A 19,680-nucleotide genomic window follows, 5' to 3' on the forward strand; every position below is an offset into this window, starting at 1 on the left:
GTGTATATATATATATATATATAATATATATATATATATATATATATTATATTATATATATATTCGTCTTGGAATCAACTTACGTAGTGGTGTGTGTATGTATCAGAAATTATTCTTTTGCCTCAAATTAAATTTGCTTTCCGTCAGAAGGAATTTTTCTTTGAATTAAAAAAAAAATGGTGCTTCAAAATTTGGCCGTTGTATGCTCATAACTGTGTGTATATGAGAGAAATCTTCGAAGCATTCACAGGAAACTAAATATTTTCAATTGCTGCACTTTTTGCTATTTTATTTTCTATTCGTTAGATGCGTAATTGACGTTCGAAGTCGGCAACGAACGTCCTTGCACATTGCAGAAAGCCTCTGCAGTGTAATGATCATGATCACCTCGATCCGTTTCTCCAAAACATTCCCTCTGGCATTTCCCATTCGGCTGTCGTGTTGCTCCCTCCAAAACCATATCTCTGTCGCCCGTGTTATCCCTATCCCCCTTACGCTCCCAGACCACCTCACCTGAAGGTTGTCTACCTGGCGTGGCAGGTGACATTCGACCCTGCTGGGTGAACCGATCTCACACAACCCTCCTTGCCGTGAGAACGAGTAGTCGACTGCTCCTCCCTCCCCCCCACCCCCTCACTCCCGTCCTCTTCTCGAGTCGACTGTATTCGTTTATTCATATTTCTGTGTTGATGATGATTCCCGTTTTTTCGTTTTCCCGTTGCTTTTATTATTTTTATGTTAATTCTGTCCCCTTTCCCTATATTGTTTTGTGTGTCTGATGAGTAGCTCTCTGGTCTGTTTTTATTGTGGTCAGGATGAGAGTAACCTATTTACATTAAACGAAAACTAGAGCTGAATAGATAGAACACATCCCATTGTGGGAACTTCTTTACATGCAAGATATGTGACATGCGGAATAAAATGCCACCAGAAGTTGTAAACAGCCACAGTGTGGAAGAGTTTAAAAGAAAGCTAGACAAAATCATTAGGACACTGAATGCACAGTACAACCTGCTTCTGCAGATAAGTGAGCACACGATGATGTCTCCTCGGATGGACTAACAAGTCTTTGAGACATCCTAATCCTTGTAAATCCTTGTAACTTTTTCTTTTTCTTTTACGTGCATATCATTCATCTTTGTTTTGCACAACATCGTTACCGATCTTAATAACACGTACTTGAAAAGAGAGAGAGAGAGAGAGAGAGAGAGAGAGAGAGAGAGAGAGAGAGAGAATACATTAACACGATAAATTACAGGAACAGAGAGAGAGAGAGAGAGAGAGAGAGAGAGAGAGATACATTAACACGATAAAATACAGGAGTTCCTCTTCATTCTTGTTCTTCAGTGGCAAAAGTGTCCCACGAATCTCTGGTCTGCGTTGACGCGTCGTATTCTTGATCCTACCTCCCTACCTCACCTCCCCCAACCCAACTCTCTCTCTCTCTCTCTCTCTCTCTCTCTCTCTCTCTCCTCCCCCCAAACCCGTACCCTCTTCTCGTAATGACCAATCGGAAGCCACGTGGGACCCACCCAACTCGTTCATCAGGACCTCGGCATAAAACCCAATCTCACCTTCGTAGCCTTCTTGATTATATCGGTGTCAACAGACCTGTCATCACCTAATCTACCGGTCTGAGTCACTCCCTCTTCCTCTTCCTCCTCCTCCTCCACCACGACGTCTTCTCCTCCTGCGGGCCCTCCGTCGGTCCTAGTGACGCGAAGGAGTTCTTCATTGCTAGAGGAACCTTAGGGAGAGGCAAGAACCTGAGAGCCGCTTTTCTCGCTGGACTCAGTTGAAGGTGCTGTGAGCGGAGAGTGGACGGTGAACAGATGTCGCAATGTGTGTGTGTGTGTGTGTGTAGGTGTAGGTGTTTGTGTGTAAGCGTGTGTGGAGAACTGAGAAGTGTTTAGGAGGAGGCGCCCTTGCGATGAACACCATCATAGTGGAACTTCTCCAAGCCCTACGGAGGCGGCGTGTCGGGCATCAGTTGTTCATTTCTATTTGTAGGAAGTGGAAGATATTCCTTCAGTAGAGAATGCGCTACGATTTGATGTCCTCTTCGTGTTAGACTTTCGATTTATATTTTAAATTCTTCGTTAAGGGACGCTTGCCATTATCGCGTCTTCCTTGTGGAATATCCATCTTTTGGCCGATGATCTAAAATACTTTGTCAACATCGAAATATTATTGGTTGCAGTTCATTTCTTTCAGCTGTGCTAGTCGTAAGTTAAATCGGTACCAGAGGGGAAAAGTATATCTGTGTGTGTGTGTGAGAGAGAGAGAGAGAGAGAGAGAGAGAGGAGAGAGAGAGAGAAATCTTGCATGTTATCAGGATTGCGTGGTCAAGTGTGGCGGACGACGTCTTCGAAAGGCTCAGCATCAGGGATTATGACGATGTTGGGAATCACGAGTGTAAATACGTTTGTGTAAGTCTCATGTCAGGTATTGGTTTTTGGATGAGGAATTAAATTTCTATGGCAGTCTTCCCCCTTAGTATCTTGTTTGTATGTATGCATGTTTATGTGTGTTTGTGCCACTAGCCAGGAACCTGATAGCTTTCAATTGCGTTCGGGAACGAGTGCAAATGCTGTTTGTTCTGGGTCAAATGTGGGGCTTTGAACGAAAGATGAAACTCTTAAGATACAATCATTCTCCTTTAGTATCTTGAGTGAAAATTTCCATTTCTATGCCCTGATCTTTCTCCATTGTATCTTCTCGTATGTATGTATGTTCGTGAGTGTGTGTGTGTATGTGTGTGTGTGTGTGTGTACTTCCGATCTTGTACGAGCCAGATAAGACACTGGAGGGCTTTCAGTGCGGGAAACACCAACCAGCAGCAGTATAGTTACAAGGATTAGAATGTCTCAAAAAAGACTTGTTAGTCCATCCGAGGGAAGCAGCTGTTTCCATGCGATGTGCCAATATTAACAGAACGACCTGTGCAGAGGCAGAGAGAGAGAGAGAGAGAGAGAGAGAGAGAGAGAGAGAGAGAGAAAGCGTCCTAGCGTGTTGTCGTCGTCTCCGATGCTGATAATGGCGTGGTGGCATTGGCGTGTTTTTCGGCGGTGTAGGGTCGGATGACCCCCGACTATAGCGCTGCTCGGTTACATCATTGCAGAGGGTCTGTGGCCTAGTCTTTCGCTAGTCGCTCGTTATAGTCTCGAGTTGATATAGATTCTGGTTGATGTGAAGAGCTGAATTATATTATACCTCGAGAAAGTTCCTTCCGTTCGAAAGAGGTCCGGCTCGTGTTTGAAGAAAGTCTGGTGACTGGAAAATGGCGCGTTTCTTGTCTTTTTGCTTTTTAGAGAGAAACGTCTGGGAACATTGCTGCTGTGGTCAAGGAGAGAAAGAACTTCCTACTCGGTTTTTTTCACTCCCTCCTTACCCCCTCCCCTACTCCAACCCCCTTCCCGATGGCATGTTATGTGTGCATAGATGAGTGATTTGATAAAGTAACGCTTTGGGAAAGGTTAATCTTTATAGTGGATCTTTCAAAAGTTCGTCAGGTATATTATGCCTACCCCTTGCGTAGAGAGAGAGAGAGAGAGAGATTTTTTTACATCGTCTACCCTAAACGTTGTTCGTCTGGTGGTTATGACTTGTGCCAAAGGGGTTATACAAAAGGGAGCAGGTGCCTTTCTGTAACGTTGTTGACTCTCCGTGAGGAGGTGTGTTAGTCAAGCAGTTTCTCTCTCTCTCTCTCTCGAGTTGGTCTTCTTACCAGCTTTTTAGTTGGTGTTACCTTTCCTTCCTGGGCGAGTGCATTTGCTAGATGTCCCGAACTGAAAACGTGATTGTGAGATGGAATTCTTCCATTCCGTGGAGGTTGTGGATGTGAACGGTTCTGGAAAAATAGTAGAATACCTTTATCAGCCAGCAGAATATATACTACAAGGCCGCCACTCACTGTCACGGATGCATGGATCACTCAGACATAAAACCATGCAACTTTTTATGAAGTGAATCTCCGAGGTGGCTGCGAGTTCGATTTTCGAGCATTCCATTGAGGGGTCAGAGATGTGTATTTCTGGTGATCGAAGTTATCTCTGGACGTCGTTCGGAAGTCACGTTAAGCCGTTGGTTGGTACCGTTGCTGAATAACCATTGGTTCCATGCATCGTAAAAACACCATGCAAACAAACAAACAAACTTTCGGGAAGGGGGGGGGGGGGGGTGGGGGGGGGCGACATCTTTGTGTGTGTGTGTGTGTGCATTGTGTTGATGAATAATAATGTGAATAATCGATTGCGTATGTGTACTACGATGGATTTATACAGATTCATTTCCCCCTCAAGTGAATTTTCACGGCTCCTGTGTGTTCGTCTATATATGTGAATTTGTGCGATGAACATACAAACATTCATACATTCGTAGTTTCCCGAGTATATGTATGTCGTCGCATGATCTTGTCACCAAGCCCTTCCCCTACCCTTCACTCGCCCCCCCCCCCCCCCCCATCCCCCCCCCACCCTCCTCCTCCTCCTCCTGCGGTGTAACAGAGGCTTCACTCGCTCCAGAATGCATGACGACATTCTTAGGTCTTCCTGAAATTCCTGTGAGTCTGTTTCTTTCTCTATTCCCTCTCTCCGTTTCCTCTTCTCTCTCTCTCTCTCTCTCTCTCTCTCTCTCTCTCTCTCTCAGACATTCATGATATGTATTACAGAAGAGAGAGAGAGAGAGAGAGAGAGAGAGCGCTCTAATCCTCGTCAGATTCGTATTGGGGTGTCCCTAATTGTGTAAAACTGGTTAAATGATAGAAATGAATCGTTCTTCGCAGGGCCCGTTTGTTTAAAACGTGACCTTTAATTCTCACAGCTTTTCCTCCCCCTCCCCCCTTTCCCTTTCCCATTCCCCTTTCCCCAACCTCAATTTAATGTTTGGCGCATTGGTGCACACAGAAGCTAGGGAAGGGAAGGGAGGGGGGGGGGAGTGGGTGCTAGGGAAGAATGTTTCTTGTGTACGTGTGTGTACGAGCACGCGCGCGCGTCTTGTGTGAAAATATGTGTGTATATATAAACATATATTTGTTGGTGATGTGGCGTGAGAGGGTATGCGTGTGACGTGTCCGTGACGTGTTGATGACGTCATGGTGGCGTTCAGGGGTAGGCGAGAGGGTTCGGGACCAGTGTTGGCTACTCTCGTGAGCTGTTCATTGACTCTCCGCGGTCTCCGGAAAGAGAGTGAGAGAGAGAGAGAGAGAGAGAGAAAGAGAGAGAGAAAGGAATTACCCTGAGAGACGGACAAAGTGGAAGACACAATATAAGAGACGATAATAACAGAAGTAACGCCGATGGAAAGACGGGGGATTTATAGGTGACGAAACGGAAGTCGAGATTCGGTTTTGATGGTGGCAGTCAGAGGACGTGAAAGAAAAACCTTTCTGTAGTAAAAATTGCTTTTTTTCCGAACGAGAAACGAGACGCTTATCGTGATGCTCTGTTGAGCATGGCACGGCTGGCACGCTTTGGAAATCGTTAAAAAGTAAATCGTTGACAGTCGTGGAAAATCATTTCTATTGATGACTCTCCCTTCGCTAAAAAATATTGGGAAATGAACCTCGTGAAGCTTGCGCTAAACAGCTCGAAGAAAGGAGGACAGACAGACGTTTTTTTTGGGGGGGATGCGATCGTTACCGAGGGCCGTTCAGTGAAGAGTGATGAAGTTGGAATAACTTTCAGTTGTAAGGATTATGATTCGTTGAGAGAATGTGACGCGGCGGAGTTTGACAACGTGAAAATGATTGAAGGGTGTTCACTCGCTAAAATCGCCAAATAGAACATACAGACGGGCAATATAAAAAAAAATAGATATCTGATCACTAAAGGACGCTGAGATGGCGCCTCGAAAACCTTCAGAGAGAGACAGACAGACAGACAGACAGAGAGAAAGACACTTAAATATATATATATATATATATATATATATATATATATATTATATATAGTCATATATATATATATATATATAATTATACGTGCTATGAAACTGGGCTTTTTGAGGACGAATCCACAAACAGACAGTGCAGAGAATCCGTGAGAAATGTGAAAAGTCACAAGAGAAGACCGACGTTGAGATGATGGCCTCTCGAAAACCGGGAGAGAGAGAGAGAGAGAGAGAGAGAGAGAGAGAGAGAGAGAGAGAGAGAGAGCGAAAGAAAGAAAGAAAGAGACTCATCCACACGTGTTGTAATTAGACGGGTTTTTTTATTATATTTTTTTGGAGGAAAAATCCAGCACGGTTGCGTACCAGAAGTGCGTTTACATGTGGCCTCCCCTTGTGAATCTGTAAATGCATTGTCTGGTATGTCATCCTGGCTCGGATCATCGCTGCTACTGCTACCACTACTACTACTAGTACTACCACTACTACTACTACTACTACCACTATTGTGCCACTGTTGCTGCTGTTTTTTGTCCCTGCCTCTACCGTGTGTGTGTTGCTGTCATTAACAAGACTATTTATGATTTTCTCCCTTACGTTTCTTCATCTATTCCTCCGTTTGTCTTTTACATTTTTCTTCTTCTCCCTTCCTCCCGTCATCCTTTATATTTCTTTTATCATTTTTATCCTCCTCCTCCTCTTCCTCAGTCGCTTTGTTTTGCCACGAGACTTGGTCGTCTTCTGGACCGAGTTCCAGAAAGCTATCTGCAACTGGAAAGGCCATCCTCATTGGACGTCTTTGTCCTCTCTCTCTCTCTCTCTCTCTCTCTCTCTCTCTCTCTCTCTCTCTCTCTCTCTCTCTCTCCTTCCTTCCAATTCGTAGGGACACGGAGCACCAATCTTCACTTGAGATGTCTATACTGTATATGCCCTCTTGTTTGTGTGTGTTGTACGTTTTGTAGATCGACACGCGTTTCTCCCACGAGTAAAAAAAAAAAAAAACTCCCGCCGGAGGTAGGAGTCCGATGATGCCAAATTTATCGAGTGTTGCCACTCGCCTTTCCATTCCTTAGAAGCAGAGCGATTCAGAGGGCTGGAGATGGAGATATGAAAGATTTCTAGGTGGGGGTAAATATATTAACAGAGGTTCCATCATCAGACACACTCCTGGGGAGTTCATGACTTGTTAGGAAAAACGCTGGTGTTTTTAATCAATGCCTTTATCACTGGTGGACGTCATTTTATTTATGCATGTTTCAGTTTACTTGTTCACTTGAGAAAATAGTGAATACAATTCCTTACCTCTAAATAATCGGTCTTATCTTATCTGTGATAAAGGCATAGCGACATGTATGTGTACTATCAATGTATTTGTAATGTTTGATTGATATTTTTTTTCTCCGTGTTTTATGTGTATTGGTCCTTTCTAGACATCGTACATCTGGCATGTCTTCATTTCAGCCCCCCCCCCCCCCTTCCCTCCTTTCTAAGGGTCCAGAATATATTTATTTTTTATTATTTTATTTGTCTTGCTTTTTCCCCCTCTTCAGTATTTTGTCTGTTGTCACTTTTTCTACTCTTTATTATTTGCTTGATAAAGATATTTTCTTTGTTACTGTTATATATTTCCATAGTAAGGGAATTCTTCTTTTTAGAGTTTTGTGTTTAGTCTGTTACAGATGATAGTTGTAACCATAATATACATGGCTGTCCAGTATTTAAAGACATATGCACATGCACACCAAATTGACACGGCAGCCATACATAAAATGTATGCATTACAAATGTAGATATTCACAGACTCGATAGGGTAAATATGTGTACTTGCAGAATCCATATATTTGTATATGTGTATATATATATATATATATATATATATATATATATATATATATGTGTGTGTGTGTGTGTGTGTGTGTGTGTGTGTGTGTGTGTGTGTGTGTGCGCGCGATTAAGAGAGAGAGAGAGAGACATTGGGTAGTAAGCTGTGAATAGTGTTGGAACATCTATGAAATGTGTAGTGTTTTTATTATTATGAATTGCTGTTGTTTTATAATAACCAGTGTGACCATGTGTCTTTTCACATATCGAGGTTAAAATGACCTTTAAATTAATCATGACTTATTTTAAATAATTACGTTTATCATGGTTAATTAAAATGACCTAAAACTGATCATTACTTATTTTAAATAATTAGGTTTATGAATAGAATCAGCATTGGAGCTTAACACTTTTGATTATGCCCCATCGAAATGAAGTGGTACCCTTATGAGAGAGAGAGAGAGAGAGAGAGAGAGAGAGAGAGAGAGATGTAAAACAAGATACACAAAGTTTAACAGTAGGTTCTAGTTGCTTAAACAATATATTAAGACCATCCTTAGACATTGCCACATGTATAAAAGACCTCTGGGTTGCATGTTAGGAAAAATACAAATTACTTTAAAATTTTGTCATATTTAATCAAGTTGTCTCCATTCTCCAGACAGGTTTGGCTCAGAAATAATTCATGATATATACGTGTACAGTTTTTTTTTTTTTTTTTTTTTTTTTTTTTTTTTTTTTTTTTTTTTTTTTTTTTTTTTTTTTTTGCATTTCAATTGCCAGCTATTCCTTTTCCTCGATTATTTTTTGTTCTTATCCAAAATGAACAAAGAGTTGCTGTGAATTATTTTCCATTTATTTTTCAGGTGTAATACAGAATGTAATTTTTTCAGGTCCTTAATGTTTATAATACTCATAATTATTAGTCTTAGATATTTCAGTCTGTGTAAAATTATGCTGACGTATGTTATGTTATTGGTATTGTAATGCTGAATCACTTAACAATGTAGTATATATATATATATATATATTATATATATATATATATATATATATATATATATATGAACGTTTATCAGCGGTGTCAGTGGTATACACCGTCATTATGAGTTCTTAAATTGTATACATTGAGAAAGGTTTTATTATTTGTCAATGAATATTTTACCAAAATGATGTAATATTTTTTATTTACATATTCGACACCTCTGTACTTTTGTGGTAAATTAATGTATTATGTTAATAAAGAATTTCTCTACGTGACTATTGGTTGATTATTTTGATCCATAATACTCTTAAGTAAAGACATCGGTAATGCACGAGAATATTTAGGCTATTATCATTATTATATTATTTGATGAAACCCATTCACATGGAACAAGCCCAACCCACCAAAGGGGCCATTGACTTGAAATTCAACCTTCCGAAAAATATTGGTTTCAACCTCCCACCGCAGACCCAACACTGCAGTAGTAGCTGATTGTGATACAGAGCCAGCGATTTTTCATCACCCGTCGTGGGTGGGGGGTGAGGGGGGTGGGGGGGTGGAAAGAGGCGCGAACCCGCCACTCTGAGCGGCACGTCGCGACGCTAGCCACCATACCAGCTGACCAGTTAGGTTGCTGATAAGTAACAACTCAACGGAACTCAAGCAGGCGACATCCGTGATTTATTTGCTGTCATATTATTGCTACTATTTTAGATTATATATATTTTAGGTATATCTCTAAAATTGAACGTTGCATGTGAGAAGTCCAGGTTAGTTTAAAGTAGGAACAATGTAGCAGAATTTCTAGAATGTAAGATCTTTGTGGCACTCAGAAATTCTGGCTTACAGTGCTGAGAATGTTTGCCAAGTTCATGTAGGTTAAGACAGATTGGAAGGATGAGGAGAAATGTTGTGAGATTCCTGGAAAGTACTGTTGATGAGGCCAAAAGATGGTTTCGAGATGGTTTGCCTGAAATATGAGAAGGTAGAAGCATAGGAAGACGAAGAGAATGCTGGATAGGTGGTTTTTGAGAGGTAAAAGAAAGGCCTTTGCATCTAGGAAGAATAAGCATGCTTGCGTAATATGGGTAGATGGTGCAATATGTGTGTGGAAAAGGTTTGACGTGCAACTGATAAGAGACTTCCATGTAGGTTCTTGTAGTAGCAGCTAATGTCGGAATTTTTCTTTATATATATATATATATATATATATAGATATATATAAATATATATATATATATATATATATTCAGTTAAACACATTATCGACAAATGCGTCACAGAGGCTCAGTAGTAATGACACGGGAAAAATTTGACTTTTTTAAAGTAAAGTCTTTTAATATTTGAGATGGTAAGGACTAAGCAATATCGATACATTGAATTGAAACCTGCTTTGTATTACTTGATCCGAGCAGTGAAATATGTGCCTGGTTGGCAATCAGCTGCAGTGGGTCTCTCTCTAGAAGCCACCAACTCCCAAGGGATGGTGGGAAATTGCAAAATGCAGATATGGTAGTAGTCCTATGCTTAGCCTATACGTACTATAGACTTAACGTGCTTCATGTGTATATTCAGGCATAAAACAAACATAACCTCTTATTTATGCATCTTTGAAAATGAACAAAATTGTTTCAATATATTTAATTTATCTTACGGTATTAATGTTCATGTTTCACAGCCAAGGCCTAGGCTATTGTAAGAAGTTCCATAGTCTTGTCTAACCTTGCTAGAGTAGATTCTCATCAACCGTGCATCTAATGTCTAGGCCAGTCCCTTACGACGCTCCTGACTGGCTGTTGATAAACCAATCACGGGGCTGGAAACTCTCAGTCTCTCTCGAGAGAGTTCACATAGGCAGGATGTATGTTTCACTTCTATATACGTCTTTCAAAAGTATCCCTCAGGAGAGGTGGAGCACACATCCTGCCTATGTGAACTCTCGAGAGAGGCCCAGAGTTTCCAGCCCTGTGATTGGCTTATCAAGAGCCAACCAGGTGCGTCGTAAGGGACTGGCCTAGACATCAAATGCGCGGTTGATGTGAATCTACTAGACATACAGCTAGACATACAGTTATCATAAGTAAGTACTTGTGCAGAGCAGATCTCTTGACTATTGAAGCAAGTGTTATGGGGCATGGCTAACAGAGCAAATAAAAGGACACAGAAGGTCAAGAAGCAGCACAGGCAAGAGCAAGCAGACTTAATAACCGTCCGTCGTGCACCTTTGATATCAAAAGAATCAAGAATGTCTTAATTTGTACTTTTTTAGAATAGGAGGTCACCTAATATCAACAGATACTCAGAGGTATAAATAACATCAGCTAAAGGGTCTTTTTACCTTAAGTAGCAACCAAACTAGATCCATCGAATGTAAACCCGAATTTAAAAAAAAAAGGTTCTGTACCGGCCGCTGTGGAAAGTGCCGCCCCTAGGAGATTGCATTATTGTAGAACAGTACAGAATGCAAAACCTCTGAGGCTCCTTCTTCCGTGTAACTCATGTGGCTTGGATTAAATTGGAGTTATCTAGAATTTGTGTATTTTCATTTTGTTAAGAGACTTCCAGGTAGAGATTCAATAAACTATTGTACAAATCTTTGTATGATTATTATACTTTATCCACTATTTAGATCACAATTCTAAGATGAAGATACCATGCTGGAGTTAACATTCTGCACTGTGGTTAACATGTCCAATTCAACCAAATTGAAACACCACAGATAAATGCGTTTTAAGAGTGACAATGAAATTTTGTGTGACGCTCCTGCTTTCACACAATACAAAAGTCAACTTGGCATAGACTCTTCCAAAGCTAACAGGACTAATCCATGTCCTTTCCATCAATTCAACCTTTAGACGTCATTCAGGCAATCGGGACACTGCATTAGGTTCCATGCACACTAGATAACCCACTTTCTCGGTTTTTATATCAACTCCCATTCCTGAAATAAGCTGGCACTCTGAGCAATTTTGTGCTTTGAAATGAATATACCATGTTTTACAGTTTAAGGTATAAAAGAGAGAGAGAGAGAGAGAGAGAGAGAGAGAGAGAGAGAGAGAGAGAGAGAGAGAGAGAGAGAGAGAGAGAGAGAAGTTAAGTATGATAATGATTACTTGAAACTATAACAAACCTTGAGCCCCTGTTGAAACTTGAAAGTGATAGCTAAGAAATGGTTAAAAAAAAATCAAAGTTGAAATTACAGACAGGTCTGGCCTCAGACCTTGAATGAATTGACGAATCATCCTTTGCCTATATTTAAACTGGCAAAGATATAATGTATGAAGTAATGTTTAATTCGAGCTTAGGAATGGAAGATCCCTTTTGAATATGTATTTTCATTACATTCGCAAATATTTATTTATATATGAACACATTCTTTCCAAAAGTGGACATCTGCTGTTTCTACAAAGGAGGGGATGAGTAACAATAATTCCCCCCCCCCCTTTTTTTTTTTTTTTTTTTTTTTTTCCCCCCCCCCCCCCCCCCCCCCTTTACTTTGAAGGCAAACATGGTATTGGTATATAAGTGCCCGTTCTGGCAGAAATAAGAAGGAAGACAAGAAGCTATTTAAAAATGCAGTGCCTTTAGATTTAAGTCACCCAATGGTGCAACCTTTACTTGTTCTTCAAACCCAGCCAGTCCCAGATTCAGACTCCCCTAGAAACTCTACTTCACACTCACTCTTCGCCATTGTTAGATCTTTGAGATGGCTAGAACAGTTGTGTTCTGAAATCTGACTCCAAAGACACCGACTAGAACAGTTGTGCTCTCAAATCTGACTCCAAGGACACTGACTAGAACAGGTGTGCTCTCACATCTGACTCCAGAAACACTGACTAGAACAGTTGTGCTCTCACATCTGACTCCAAAGACACTGGCTAGAATAGTTGTACTCTTTAATCTGACTCCAAAGACACTGACTAGAACATTTGTGCTCGTAAATCTGACTCCACATCCTTTGAGAGAAAATTAGTGTTACTTCTCTTTTCTCTCTCTCGGCCAGCATTGGCACAGTGGCTCTTTACACCCTAGTCTTGTTGACCATTGTGTCTCTATTTAAAAGTATAGCAGTTGTTAAGTAGAATTGCTTAACACGACTGCAATTCAAACAGGTAGTTTTGTGAATTTCAAAAATTTCATAGCTGTCATGGAAGAAGGGCAACGCATAAGTGGTTTTGCTTCAGACAGTTTTCTAAAGTGAAACTAGGTTGATATACTAATTGCACTGCCCTACGTAAAGTCAGATAAGTTCTCCACAGGCCAATACAATGCCTTATAAAGTAGCTGAGAGCTTCTGTCATCATTTGTCATTTATATCCCCAAATGAAAAGATATTCTTTTCCTAGGACACTAGGCATGTAACATTGGCTGGCAATGAGAGTTACCATTACTTGGGAAGTCATAAGAGTCTGGAAATTGGCAGTGGTCTTTGGAAATTTAAAATTTTGGAATTCTCTCCAGACTGCTTCAGTTTCTCTTGATTCCCTTAATCTGACATTTTTATGGTGACAGGTCCATAATTATCCTATGTGGGATAATGCCACCTGTATTTTCTGACCACATTCCTATTAGGACTACTTCCTGATTGCTGAGGCCATTACCAACAGGACGCCCTAAATAAGGGCACTAGATTGTGTTATGAGTCATCCACAGTTTAAAAACTTCACAAATCATTCCCCTATTTTAACATCATAGCTTTTATTCTAAAAAGAAAAGCAATGAGTTACGCTGGACTAGACAGAGATTTAGAACAATGCAGAAGTGTTGTAGGAGAGAGCACACCAAGTGTCTCAAAAGACTGTACGTCTGTAATAAACCACTCGGAAGTTTTAAGATGGCTAGAAATAATTTCCTGGTTGCACAATACAATGTGTAGGATTTTAGTTTGAGTGCAACATAGTTTGAGGGCAACATAATTTGATTAGGTGTGATATTCAATACCTTGCTATTCTTCAGAGCTGTGATCTTGTAGCAAGTCTTTTTGCAGGGCAAGAAAAGCCTACCAATTCAGATATCTGGAAAATAGGGCATTCCTTTATACCTGCTGTGTCATTTCTAGATTTGTAGAACTCATTACCTTACTATAGAAGTGACATACACTAGAGGTTTAAGGATGTGGAAATCCCTGTTGTGAAATCGGTGTTATAGGTAGATTTCTTAAGAGCATAAAGAGATTATATGAAAAAGGTAAAATCACAGAATGACAGCCTTCTGTGAAGAGCATGAAATCTCTACAGGCATGACACGTGTCATTAATATTCTTAGATCTTGGTCTTTTTATGCTAAGAAATCGCTCGTGGAGAGGCCGAAAATTTATTTCATTCAACTTTAATAAACCTTTGGCTTGGCAGCCTGAAATGGGCTGCAACCATTGTATCATGATGTATAATTTTCATCTCATTTTCTTGGATAAAACGTAACTAATTCCCACGTTTTTTCCAACCACTTACAGTTTTAAACTACACGAGCAAATATTGCACACTGAACAGAGGAATTGGGAATGAAATTCGTATAGCAACACCTTATAGATTTTGTCCCATGGTCAAGTACCTTATAGAATACATGAGACAAAAGTGATACAAAAGACAAACGGAAAGACTTGGAAATAAAAAAAGATACTTTTAACTATCGAGACGATTTGTCTTCAGTTAATATCAAAGCAATTTGTTGTTTAGGTCCATCTGGAGTTTATCCACAAGATTATTCATGAAAGGGAGTTATAAAAGGATTAGGACGTCTCAAAGACTTGTTAGTCCATCCGAGAAGACATCATCGTGTGCTCACTTATTTGTAGGAGCAGGTTTTACTGTGCATTCACAGTGTCCTAATGATTTTGTCTAGCTTTCTTTTAAACTCTTCCACGCTGTTGCTGTTTATTCCACATGTCATATCTTGTATGTGTCACATATCTTGTATGTAAAGTTCCCGAATAAATTCATTTGGAAAGTGTCTTAAAATATCAATGAAATATAAACATAATATTCATCTTTAAACCATCAGAGAAAGAGATAAAATTGTTTGGAAAAGTATCGCCTTAGATACTGGAACATTAGAACATAAAAACGCCTGTGATTCTGACCGTGTAACAGTTTAAAGTGGTCAAGAAAAAGATCTTGGGACCAGCAACCTCACCCCCAAAGATTATTTTTATTCACTCCATCAAAATGGGGAAAAAGTGTTATATATATATATAATATATATATATTATATATATATATATATTATATATATATATATTATATATTATATATATATAATCCATGGTTTATTACAAGGAGAAACGTTTTGCACATAAACTCAGTACATCATCAGTCTGTAAAATTAAAACATACTCATTAAAAATATTATAAATGACAGTAAAATAAAAAAAATTAAGTAAAGTTTACTCTTAATTTTTATTTATTTATTTATTTTTTTATTTTATTTTTTTTTTGATGTCATAATATTTTTAATGACTATGTTTTCATGTTACATATTAATAAACCATGGATTTTATTATGTTTTTTTATGGACCCTGCTGTTTACCGATATAATAGCTCATCTGGAACCTTTATATATATATATATATATATATATATATATATATATATATATAATATATAATATATATTTATATACACACACGGTGTTGTCACTCACACACTTGACTTTTCTAAAATCACAAAAATTGTGCCTCAAATGCCCCTAAATATCAAATTTACTTTACTTTAGGATTGTCTTGCGCAAAAGGGAACAATAATTATGTTTATGCTCCCTGGCTGGGTGGGATTCCAAACAGTGCCTCTTAGACTGGATACAGAGTCAGAAAGTAATCTTAATTATTCAGCCATCAGGAGAGATAGATGCAAGTTGATTTTTACTTAGCAGTACACATTCCTCTCGAATTCATGTTGTGTACTTAAAATCAATGTGGGTTTCATCGGCCAGTCTACACCATTGGCACAAAATCCTTTTATATATATATGTATTGCTTTTGTTTGTCTGTAAACACAGTCATATTTTATTTAGATGTTCCATTCAGGTAATTTGACTAATATTCCAAAGGATATGAGACTTGTATGTAACATATATGAAACTGCCTTTGGTAGAACTAGTACCTTCCTGCCTTGTAATATAAAGCCTTTATTTCCCCATGTAAATTTAATGACAAAACCAATTACCTTTCACCACTAATAATTTTAATGTTTTTTAAATTAAGTAACGATTCATACATTCTGAAAATACTCCGATAATTCATGTAGAGTTTTCTACCTATTTTGGTTAGTGTATTGTGCGATTTAGTGAATAATATTCTTTATGTTTTGTGGACTTGGTGCTATTTCTTGATATAGTTTATAAAATGTGTACCACACCTAATATGTTATTTTCAATATATTATTCTTATTATTATTATTATTATTATTATTATTATTATTATTATTATTATTATTATTAAGTAGTTTAACCAAGACAACTGAGTTGAATTGCCTTACTCTCACCAGGGCTGGCTCGAAGGATTCGTCCATTAATGTCAGAATTTATATTTCATCCAGTAACTTGTACTTTTTAAAATGTCAAAACTGGATACAGTGGAATCATGATGATACTGATTTCAGTTCAGTATATGTTCCTTAATATATAGATTTGTCTTCTAACGTGACCAACTTCTATTCTGAATAATGTATGGTTGGAATCTTAATGAAAATATTACACATTCAAGTGTATTGTTCTAAGGGTGCGTCCACACTACAGTAAAACATGTCGGCATCTTATTACATACAAATCACTAGCAGGTTGAAAACAAGTCAGCAACTGCAATTGGTGAACAAATCTTTGGCAAATGCTGGAATATCATTTGAAGCATTGCTGAGGACTACCCAATAAGTCTGACTTGCAGTCAGCTTGTTTGTGAAGTGTGTTCAATAAGTTGCCACCAAGTTTCGTATGACATTTTTTGCTGCACCCAAATAGAGACTTGGTAAACAGACAGTCGAACATGAGCGGTACATTCATGATTTTCATACGTTTTGATTATATGGCTTTCTTGTTTCTTTTCAGAGGCCTGTTTTCCCATAATTTGTCTTCGATGATCTTGATTTCATCATAATATAGTCATTGATATTGAACGCGCGTATTTCTGCACTTCTTCCTTCCCTGAGCTTAGGCAGCACCAATAACCTTATGGAAAGGATCCACAGGACATGAGAGTGCATTATATGTGAATGAGCTGCACATACAACAACCTTGTGTGGGTGTGGAGGTGTGGCAGTGTGGTTAGCTGGTTGTGTGTAAGGATCACAACCACTATCTGCACTGCTCCATCTCCATCTGCCCCTGCCACCGCTGGTAGGTCTACGCACTGGTGCAGAGAACCATCTACCAGGACTGATGTATACTGCCACAGCTGTTTCTATATTGGCCTGTTGCAATCATGCCTCTCTCTCCCATTCATAAATGCCTTCTCCAAAGTGCTCTATCTTTTTCCAGTATGTGATTCAGTCTACTCTACAGAACAATAAGTTTATGACTTGTAATGTGTACCCAGTGAAACAAGTGCATACAATTCTTATGGGTATCGTAATATCATGGAAACTGACTTGACAGAGGGTTCCCAACCTGAGCATGTACCCCCAGGGAAATTATAGTTGCAGTTCTTGAGGGTCCAGGGCTTTCAGGTTATGACTAGTATAGGAAAACGTTTGTCTGACTGAAAAGGAGTGTGTGTCTTTTTCACCTTAGGGGTATTAGAACACCTCTTTTGATTGCCTGAGAGAGAGGTACAGAAAGGCATAAAGGGAAACACACACACACACACACACACACACACACACACACACACACACACACACACACATCATTTCTTGTTTTAGTGGGTCTTTCATTTTAAAGAAATTACAGAGAATAACTAGATTTGCAATACATATTTAACATGTTTATATAGTTAACATTCTAGGTCAGTTTTTCTTTCCAATGGCTTATATACTGTCTTGATCTCCCCTTTTTTTCCATTATGAATGTCTTAACTTTCAAGTGTTTAAAGGAAATTCAGTAAAAAAAATCATCTTGATTATTAGAGTTGAATTTATTGATACCTGAAAACTGTGATGTAAAATTCTGAACCAATTTCTTCCCTTCCTTCTTTATTGAAAAAGTATGTTAATTTGCAGCTTACTCGTGGTCGTATTTACCAAATTACTCGCGACAGATGTTGGTAGATATTTAAAGCAAACCTGCCATTGTAATTCCTTTCCATAACATTTCTTTCATTTTCATAGTGCAAGGGCAAACTATGATTTCAGGATGTGCTTGTAGACCTAAGCGTGGGTAACAACCCACAGCGGATTTTTTTAAGGCAGTTTTTCAAGCAATTATCAAGGCGTTAGTAACACATTTGACATATCTGTCGTAAATTACGAGAAGAAGAGTGGAAGGAAAATATTGTTTAGTTTTGGTATGAAATCCATTTTAAAGTTTAATATTTAATTAAGCTAATTGTAGGTATATTTTTTGGTCGTGCATGTCAGTCCTTTTTTTGGGTATTAGAATAAGTATCCAGTCTAACTTGAGTGCCATTCAGTCCTTTGAACTCGGGTATTTTATGTGTTTAAGTTTAAAAAAAAATATTTATATGGTATGAAATATTTTATGTGTTGAAGTTAAAAAAAAATCTATATGTAATTTTTTTATGCATCCCTTGGCAGCAATGTATTTTTCTAGTGTGTTTCTTATTAGCACAAATATAATATAAGAAGTGAAATGGCATTTAATCACAGTTTCTAGGTTCAAAATGTTAACTTCTGAAGAATGTCTGTGGATTGGAAATTATTCCATGGGACTGTCAGCATGGAGTTTTAGCAGGTCTAGAGGATTGTCAGCATTCCTGTCAGATGTCCTCGGCTATTTGCTCCAGTGTGACTCACGTGACCTGACCTAACCTTTTGATTCTCCATTGTTCTTTGGTTTCCTCTCTCTTCTCCAGACCTTGCTGCTGGCTACATTTATAAGTTACGGCAATTTCATTTGAATGGCGCCTTCCTATACCAGACAATAAAGACCATCCAAATATTTGAAATTGGTCCTAGGACTGCAAGTGGTGTGGACAGGTTCTTTCTTTCCTTGCTCTTTTCTCTAATGTAGGAACAATTTTGTGGTTGTTCTTGTCTTGTCTGTGGATTATTTGAAATGCTTTCTAAGCACTTTATCTTACCTACCAATATTTGACACAAACCAGTTGCAGGAAGGACCTGTTTCACTGCTCTTCACAAATATTTTACAGGCGTTCATTAGTTTACTGGCCATTTTTCCCTGCTAAGATCACTTGGAATTCAGTCCATCCATATTGGCAGGTCCTTTGCTGTTAATAGTTTTTTTTTTATTTACCCCTCAGGGATCTTGATCTTCCATTCAAGCGATTAATGTACTGATACTTTGTCTGCTTTTATGATAGGAGATTTAGCCTCGCCATATTTTGCCATGATCCTTAGATCACAACAAAAGGAGGGGATCTGGATTGACCAGTCATCAAGATACTGCAACAGATGGATCCTGAGAGACTGGCCCCAAGCTGACATTAGTGGTGTTGCAGACTGCCCATTGTAGCCGCAGTAGCGACACCTTCAAGTCCAGAGGGATGAGTTCATGCCTGAAAACTTTAGAAAGCATAAAGTCTCTGTTAGAAGCCAAAACAAAAAAAGTGTGGTTTCTATGAAGAACAGAGTTTCACGGACGAACTCACCCACCAGAAGACTAGAAAAGTCCAAGAGTAGTCATCTACAACTTCCAGTCCTTACCTCTCCAGTATCGTCTCTACCTTTGTAACAGAGCAGACTTCCGAACAAGGCTGGGGAATAAGCAGGAAACGGAAGGGGCCTGTGAAGAGGAGAGTGTGGGTGTTGGTCTTCAAGTCTGTAACAGTCTTGTAGGAGACAGGCTATTTGTGTCTGTGTTTGTTGCTGTCACAAAAGGGCATAACAGACATTCCCCAGCCTGCGGTAGCTATCATGCAGAGG

General features: G+C 39.0%; 1 protein-coding gene across 5 annotated transcripts in view; it reads left to right on the top strand.

Annotated features, from left to right (window-relative positions):
* The window catches only part of LOC135206971 (DNA-directed RNA polymerases I, II, and III subunit RPABC3-like), a 140,795-nt gene that overhangs the window by 119,794 nt on the left and 1,321 nt on the right, over positions 1 to 19,680 (top strand). The gene's annotated exons all lie outside the window — the stretch shown is intronic.

The sequence above is a fragment of the Macrobrachium nipponense genome, chromosome 31, assembly GCF_015104395.2.
Source record: "Macrobrachium nipponense isolate FS-2020 chromosome 31, ASM1510439v2, whole genome shotgun sequence".
Lineage (NCBI taxonomy): Eukaryota > Metazoa > Arthropoda > Malacostraca > Decapoda > Palaemonidae > Macrobrachium > Macrobrachium nipponense.